The sequence below is a fragment of the Somniosus microcephalus genome, chromosome 7 (assembly GCF_052327205.1).
Source record: "Somniosus microcephalus isolate GS21.2 chromosome 7, FLI_Smic_1.0, whole genome shotgun sequence".
Lineage (NCBI taxonomy): Eukaryota > Metazoa > Chordata > Chondrichthyes > Squaliformes > Somniosidae > Somniosus > Somniosus microcephalus.
The window spans coordinates 76560257-76569101 of record NC_140993.1 but is presented as its reverse complement, the minus strand read 5'-3'; positions in this window follow the sequence as shown (position 1 = coordinate 76569101).

Genomic DNA, 8845 nt, shown 5'->3' with positions numbered 1-8845 from the left:
TTGGTTCTATCTTCACAAAGGAGGACACAAATAACCTTCCAGAGATGTCGGGGAACACAGTGTCTAATGAGAGGGAGGAATTGAATGAAATCAGTATTTGTAGGGAAATGGTGTTAGGGAAACTGACAGCCTTGAATGCCGATAAAGCCCCAGGGCCTGATAATCTACATCCTAGGGTACTTAATGAAGTGGCCCTAGAAATAGTAGATGCATTGCTGATCATCTTCCAACATTCGATAGACTCTGGTATAGTTCCCATGGATTGGAGGGTAGCTAATGTAATCCCACTATTTAAAAAAGGTGGTAGAGAGAAAACAGGGAATTATAGACCGGTAAGCCTGACATCAGTAGTGGGGAAAATGCTAGAGTCCATTATAAAAGATGTAATAGCAGAGCACTTGGAAAACAGTGACAGGATCGGACAAAGTCAACATGGATTTACAAAAGGTAAATCATGCTTGACTAATGTACTAGAATTTTTTGAGGATGCAACTGGTAGAATAGATAAGGGAGACCAATGGATGTGGTGTATTTGAACTTTCAGAAGGCTTTCGATAAGGTCCCGCATAAGAGATAGGCATGTAAAGTTAAGGCACATGGGATTGGGGGCAAGGTACTGACTTGGATAGAGAACTGGTTGGCAGACAGGAAGCAAAGAGTTGGAATAAATGGGTCTTTTTCTGAGTGGCAGGCAGTGACTAGTGGGGTACCGCAGGGATTGGTGCTAGGACCCCAGCTATTCACAATATATATTAATGACCTAGACGAGGGAACTTGATGTAATATCTCCAAGTTTGTAGATGACATAAAGCTGGGTAGGCGTGTGTGCTGTGAGGAGGATGCAGAGAAACTCCAGTATGATTTGGACAGGTGATTGGGCAGATGCATGGCAAATGCAGTATAATGTGGATAAATGCGAGGTTATCCACTTCGGTGGCAAAAACAAGAAGAAAGATGATTATCTGAACGGCAATAGATTGGGAAAAGGGGAAGTGCAATGAGACCTGGGTGTCCTTGTGCACCAGTCGCTGAAGGTAAGCATGCAGGTGCAGCAGGCGGTTAAGAAGGCAAATGGTATGTTGGCCTTCATAGCGAGAGGATTCGAGCACAGGAGCAAGGATATCTTGCTGCAGTTGTACAGGGCCTTGGTGAGACCACACCTTGAGTATTGTGTGCAGTTTTGGTCGCCTTATCTGAGGAAGGACGTTCTTGCCATGGAGGGAATACAGCGAAGATTCACCAGGCTGATACCTGGGATGGCAGGAATGATGTATGAAGAGAGATTGGGTTGATTAGGCACAGTGGCATAGCGGTTAGCACTGTTGCCTCACAGCGCCAGGGACCCGGGTTCAAATCCGGCCTCGGGTGACTGTGTGGAGTTTGCACATTCTCCCCGTGTTTGCGTGGGTTTCCTCCGGGATGCTCCGGTTTCCTCCCACAGTCCAAAAATGTGCGGGTTAGGTTGATTGGCCATGATAAAAAAAAAAAAATTGGCCCTTAGTGTTAGGGGGGATTAAATACGTGGGGTTACGGGGTTACGGGGATAGGGCTTGGGTGGGATGGCTGTCGGTGTAGGGACCAGGTGCAAGGGTTTGGATGATCAGCCATGATCTCGTTGAATGGCGGAGCAGGCTCGAAGGGCCGAATGGCCTACTCCTGCTCCTATCTTCTATGTTTCTATATTCACTAGAGTTTAGAAGAATGAGAGGGGATCTCATTGAAATTTATAAAATTCTAACACGACTAGACAGACTAGATGCAGGAAGGATGTTCCCGATGGTGGGGGAGTGCAGAACCAGGGGTCACAGTCTAAGGATAAGGGGTAAGCCATTTAGGACTGAGATGAGGAGGAATTTCTTCACCCAGAGAGTGCTGAACCTGTGGAATTCTCTACCACAAAAGGCAGTTGAGGCCAATTCATTAAATATATTCAAGAAGGAGTTAGATATATTTCGTAAGGCTAAAGGGATCAAGGGATATGGGGAGAAAGCAGGGACAGGGTACTGAATTTGGATGATCAGCCATGATCTCATTAAATGGCGGAACATGCTCGAGGGGCTGAATGGCCTACTCCTGCTCCTATCTTCTATGTTTCTATGTTTCTCCTTGAGAAGGTGGTGGTGCGCCACCTTCTTGAACCGCTGCAGTCCGTGTGGTGAAGGTACTCCCACAGTGCTGTTAGGTAGGGAGTTCCAGGATTATGGCCCAGCGATGATGAAGGAATGGTGATATACTTCTGTGTCAGGATGGTGTGTGACTTGGAGGGGAACTTGGAGGTGGTGGTGTTCCCATGTGCCTACTGCCCTTGTCTTTCGAGGTGGAAGAGTTCGCTGGTTTGGGAGGTGCTGCCTAAGAAGCCTTGGCGAGTTGCTGCAGTGCATCTTGTAGATGGTACACACTGCAGCCACGGTATGCCGGTGATGGAGGGAGTGAATGTTTAAGGTGGTGGATAGGGTGCTAATCAAGTGCTTTGTCCTGGATGATGTTGAGTTTCTTGAGTATTGTTGGAGCTGCACTCATCCAGGCAAGTGGAGAGTATTGCATCACACTCCTTACTTGTGCCTTGTAGATGGTGGAAAGGCTTGGGGAGTCAGGAGGTGAGACACTCGCCACAGAATACCCAGCCTCTGACCTGCTCTTGTTGCCACTGTATTTATGTGGCTGGTCCAGTTAAGTTCCTGGTCAATGGTGACCCCCAGGATGTTGATGGTGGGGGATTTGGCGATGGTAATGCCAATGAATGTCAAGCGAAGGTGGTTAGACTCTCGCTTTTTGGAGATAATCATTGCCTGGCACTTCTGTGGCGCGAATGTTACCTGCCACTTATCAGCCCAAGCCTGAACGTCATCCAGACCTTGTTGCATGCGGGCATAGACTGCTTCATTATCTGAGGAGTTGTGAATGGCGCTGAACACTGTGCAGTCATCAGCGAACACCCCCTTTTCTGACCTTATGTTGGAGGGAAGGTCATTGATGAAGCAGCTGAAGATGGTTGGGCCTAGAACACTGCCCTGAGGAACTCCTGCAGCAATAGGATAAAATTGATAAAGAGGAGGTATTGGAAAGGCTGGCTGTACTTAATGTAGATAAATCACCAAGAGTGGATGGGATGCATCCTAGGATGCTGAGGGAACTACAGCCCAGTCAGTTTAACCTCGGTATTGGGGAAATTTTTAGAAACAGTACTCAGGGACAAAATTAACAGTCACTTGGATAGGTGTGGATTAATTAAGGAAAGCCAGCACGGATTTGTTAAAGGTAAATCGTGTTTAACCAACTTGATCGAGTTTTTTGATGAGGTAACAGAGAGGGTTGATGAGGGCAATGCAGTTGATGTAGTGTACATGGATTTCCAAAAGGCGTTCCACAAAGTGCCACATAATAGGCTTGCCAGCAAAGTTGAAGCCCATGGAATAAAAGGGACAGTGGCAGCATGGATACGAAATTGGCTAAGTGACAGGAAACAGAAAGTAGTGGTGAACATTTTTTTTTCGGACTGGAGGAAGGTATACAGTGGTGTTCCCCAGGGGTCGGTTCACAGAATCACAGAAACCCCACAGTGCAGATAGAGGCCATTTCGGCCCATCGAGCCTGCACCGACACATATCCCACCCGATCCCCGTAACCCCTACACCAACACATATCCCAGTAACCCCACGTATTTAATCCCCCTAACACTAAGGGTCAATTTATCATAGCCAATCAACCTAACCTGCACATCTTTGGACTGTGGGAGGAAACCGGAGCACCCGGAGGAAACCCACGCAAACACGGGGAGAATGTGCAAACTCCACACAGACAGTCGCCTGAGGCCGGATTCGAACCCGGGTCCCTGGTGCTGTGAGGCAACAGTGCTAACCACTATGCCACCGTTCTAGGAACACTGCTTTTTTTGATATATATTAATGACTTGGACAAAATTTGCAGATGATACAAAAGTTGTAAGTATAGTGAACAGTGAGGAGGAGAGTATTAGACTTCAGGAAGACATAGACAGGCTGGTGAAATGGACAGACACGTGGCAGATGAAATTTAACACAGAAAAGTGTGAAGTGATACATTTTGGTAGAAAGAATGGGGAGTGACATATAAATTAAATGGTACAATCCTAAAGGGGGTGCATGAACAGAGAGACCTGAGGGTATGTGTGCATAAATCATTGAAGGTGGCAGAGCAGGCTGAGAAAGCAGTTAAAAAGGCTTATGGGATCTTGGGCTTCATAATTAGAGTTATAGAGTACAAAAGTGTGGAAATTATGATGAATCTGTAAAAACACTGGTTCGTCCCAACTGGAGTATTGTGTCCAATTCTGGGCACCACACTTTAGGAAGGATGTGAAGGCCTTAGAGAAGGTGCAGAAAAGATTTACGAGAATTATTCCAGGAATGAGAGATTTCAGTTATGTTGATAGACTGGAGAAGCTGGGGTTGTTCTCCTTGGAGCAGAGAAGATTGAGAGGAGATTTGAAAGAGGTGTTCAAAATCATAAGTGGTCTGGGCAGAAGGGTCGAGAACCAGAGGACACAGATTTAAGGTGATTGGCAAATGATCCAAAGGTGACGTAAGAAAAAACTTTTTTACGCAGCGAGTGGTTAAGATCTGGAATGTACTGCCTGAAAGGGTGGTGGAGACACTCAATCTTATCTTTCAAAGGGGAGTTGGATAAGTATTTGAAGGAAACAAATTTGCAGGGCTACAGGAAAGGGAGGGGGAGTGGGACTAGTTGAGGGGGGGAGACAGCCAGACAGAGTGAATACACACGCTGAAGATGGGCTGCTGAATTTTTAGTGTTTTTAGTGTTTAAAGTGGGGGAAAAAAAGGTTCATTTCAAGTTTAAAAAGGTTTTAAAGTTAAATTTAGTTCTAGTTAAGTTAGTTTAGTTTGTTTAGTTAAGTTTAAGTTTAGTTTAGTCTAGATTAAGTAAGGAAGGAAAAGACCACCAAAGGAAAAAAAAACCAGAGGAAACTAGAAAAAAAAAGCCAAAGAAAAAAAAAAAGAAATAAGGGAAAAAAAAAACAAACGGGGCCACAGCAGCAGCAGAAGCAAGGTGACTCGGCCGCATCGGGAACCGAGGCGCGAAGGCCGCACGGAGACGCAGCGGCAGCCGGAGCGAGGAGACTCGGGGAGGCCGCTTCGGGAAACGAGGCGAATCGGGGAGGCCGCACGGAGACGCAGCGGCAGCCGGAACGAGGTGACTCGGGGAGCCCGAGCGGCGAACGAGACACGGCCCGATCGGCGGCCGCAGTCCAGCACCCGAGCGACGACCGCAGTCCAGCACCCGAGCGACGGCCGCAGTCCAGCACCCGAGCGACGACCGCAGTCCAGCACCCGAACGGCGAACGAGGCACAACCCGAGCGGCGGCTGGGCTAGAAAGCCCGGGAAAGGCCCGAGGAGCCAGGCCCAGAGACCTCTGAGGAGAAGGGGAGCAACCAGAAGGCTTCCAGAAGCAAACCAAGACTGTGAGTACAGGGCCCAGGGAGGGAGACTGAAGCCAGGGAAAGGCCCGAGGAGCCAGGCCGAGACAGAGGCACAGAGGCCTCTGAGGGGGAGGGGAACAGCCCGAAGGCACCGGGAAACAGCGGCTCACAGACCCAGACCTGAGAAGGGTGAACCCAGAAGCCGAGGCCCAGGGACCACGGGGTCGGAGAGGGGGACCGGGAAAGCTCGCGAACAGGGAGAGGGAAACACCAAACCCGGGGCCCCAGAAAAGCTTATTCTAAGATCAACAATACTTTACCAAAAATGAGCGAATCAGAAGATCCACAACAGCCCCGCTTCCAGATTCCCCCCAACACTGCAAAAAAAGCTATAAAAGCGATCAAGCATGAGCAGATGAGAGAAAAACCAGAAACACTTTTTGCTGACTGTTACAACAATGGGACAAAAAGTAACCTCATTTTCTACTCAGATCAGCCAGTGGCTTGGATCACAGCAATAAAATCACACTATACCAATGTTAAGCTAGAAAATACCGCAAATGGGTCCATAATGAAAATTAACACACCAGGAGACAGTTCAACTACGACGGTCAACGCGTACAATACCGGGACAATATTAGTGCAAGGCAACCTCGACAAATTTGCAACGGCCTTCAGGACACTGAGAAAATTAACTAAGGGGGGAAGGAACAGCCCCAGAGTGGCCCGCACTCCCCCCAACATTGACAACTTACCAGGAGAAAATCTGCCTGGTCAGGAGGTGAACGAGCCACACAGTTCAAACCAGACACTAACCCCGGGGAACCACAGCCACACGATACAACTGACAAACCCCAGCATAACTACCAGGGAGGAAGCCACACATAGTCCCCCTACCATTCCCAGCTCACCAAGAGAAGAGCAGCATAGCCAGGAAGTGAGTGAGCCCTCCAGGGCCGACCAGCCTAGCCAGGAAGTGAGTGAGCCTACCAGGGCCGACCAGACACATACCCCGGGATCACACAGCCAGATACAACCAAAAGATAAATTTAATCAATTAGAGATAGAGGTGGTTAAACTTAGAGAGGACTTCCTCAAAATGAATGACAATCAAAATCAGGAGAGGGAGAGACACAAGAGAGAGCTGAAGCTACTTGAGAACCAGGTGAATCTACTTAGGAATCAGGTGAAAGAGCTGCAGGAAAAAGAAGAGAGCCATAGAGGAGAGAAAACACCATTAGACCAGCAACCAGAGGCTAGAGATAAGACAAGACAGAGCCGGACGGAACGGCTGCACTCCCACACGGAACAAAAGCAACAAACACACAATACAAGGGGTGCCACACAGACCGACCAGCATACTGATTCTCAATCTTCCCCCACCACCGTGGAACCACAAGCGGGCCGCTCACAAGAGGTACGCACACACCAGACACCCCAGCCCAGCACACACACTATGAGTCCAAGCGAAAGCCACCAGACAGTAAACACAAACAAGGCTGACGTCGTAATACTCATAGACTCAAATGGGAAATTTCTATGGGAGAAAAAGCTATTCCCTAGAAGTAAAGTAGAAAAGATCTGGTGCCCAACAACAAACAGAGCCATGGGATGGCTGACCAAAGCCAGATTAGGCTCCCCCCAACACATAATAATACACACGGGCACAAATGACCTAAAGACCCAACAGAAAGAAGTAGCAACATCGCTCAGAGCAATGATTAGGAAAGCAAGCAGTACATTTCCAAACACTAGAATCACTGTTTCCACAATATTGCCGAGAACAGACTTCAACAACAACACAATTCATGAGATAAATGCCAGCATAGCAAGAGACTGCGAATCAAACCACAACGTACACCTGGCCCAACACCCCACCCTCGATGAGGAATGTCTTTACGACCACGTCCACATCCAAAGGCAAAGAATATCGATCCTTGCTAAAGCCCTGAAGGACGTCGCTTTTAACCGGGTCCATACCCAGACTCCAAGAGGACCCCCCCCCGACCACCAGAGATCAGCGGGGTACATATCAGGAACACTACAAGGACCACCAACACACCAACCGAGACCAGAGAGGATCCCCATGCAAAACAACAATGTCAGACCTGCACCACTCCTGTCCCACAGGGGAATAGGACTGCTCCCAGCCAGACAGAGGGAGAGATGCACAGGACGTACGCAATACCTCAGACAGAAACAATCCATTAAGAGACAATAAGCAGATGTGCAGCAGCATCTACTTCCGCCTTATGGATCAAGGACTAATTAATAGAAAGAACTGTAACCAAATTGTATTAACTTTTGTAGACACTTGATGTGATCTTTTTTTTCCCACACTTAGACACGACAAACACGTACCACTCTTTAACCTATCATAGTAAAAGATCAAACTTAACATGAAATCCTTATATATTTCGACCTGGAATATCCAAGGTCTACGCTCTTCACTGCGAGAAGTGAAAAGTAGGACCCCAGAGTTCATAGATGAAACTAAAGACCTAGATATTATCATTTTACAGGAAACTTGGTATAAAGGAAAAGGACACACTGGCTGTCCCCAAGGGTACACTGAGCTAGTGGTCCCCTCCAATAAATTACCAAGTGTAACCCAAGGCAGAGACTCCGGAGGCATACTGATCTGGTTTAAAACAGAACTTAAGAATTACATCAAATTTATAAAAAAGGGCGAAAACCATATGTGGCTCAAACTTGAGAGGGAGATTATCTCAAACACCCAAGATGTTTACATTTGCGCACTTTATATCCCTCCAATCGATTCCCCGTACTTTAAAGAGGACACCTTCTCCAACATGGAGGGGGAAATTATCCAATACCAGGCCCAGGGGAACGTGTTGATCTGTGGGGACCTCAATTCAAGAACGGGCGAAGAACCAGACTTCACCAATAATCAGGGAAACAATTATGTTTTCGGGAATAACCACTTTGACATCCCTTCCCTTCCATACAGGCATAACTGTGACAAGCAGTCAAATACCAATGGAAAACAGCTACTACAGCTCTGTCGAAACCTGGGTCTGTACATTGTCAATGGTAGGTTCATAGGAGACCTCCTAGGAAGATCGACCTATTGCTCACCTCTTGGCTGCAGCACAGTAGACTATATGATTACAGACTTAGACCCATCCTCTTTCAGAGCATTCACAGTCAAACCACAAACAACACTGTCAGATCACAGTCAAATTACTATGTTCCTCAAAAAGACAGAAACAAACAACATAGAAACACAACCCAGTAAACTGTACAACACCAAAAAATCGTACAGATGGGCCAAAAACGACACGGAAAAATACCAGAAAACAATTAGCAATGCATCAACTCAAGCTCTCTTAGACACCTTTCTGGATAACATATACACTCACAATAAAGAAGGCGTAAACCGGGCAGTTAGTAAACTAAACAATATT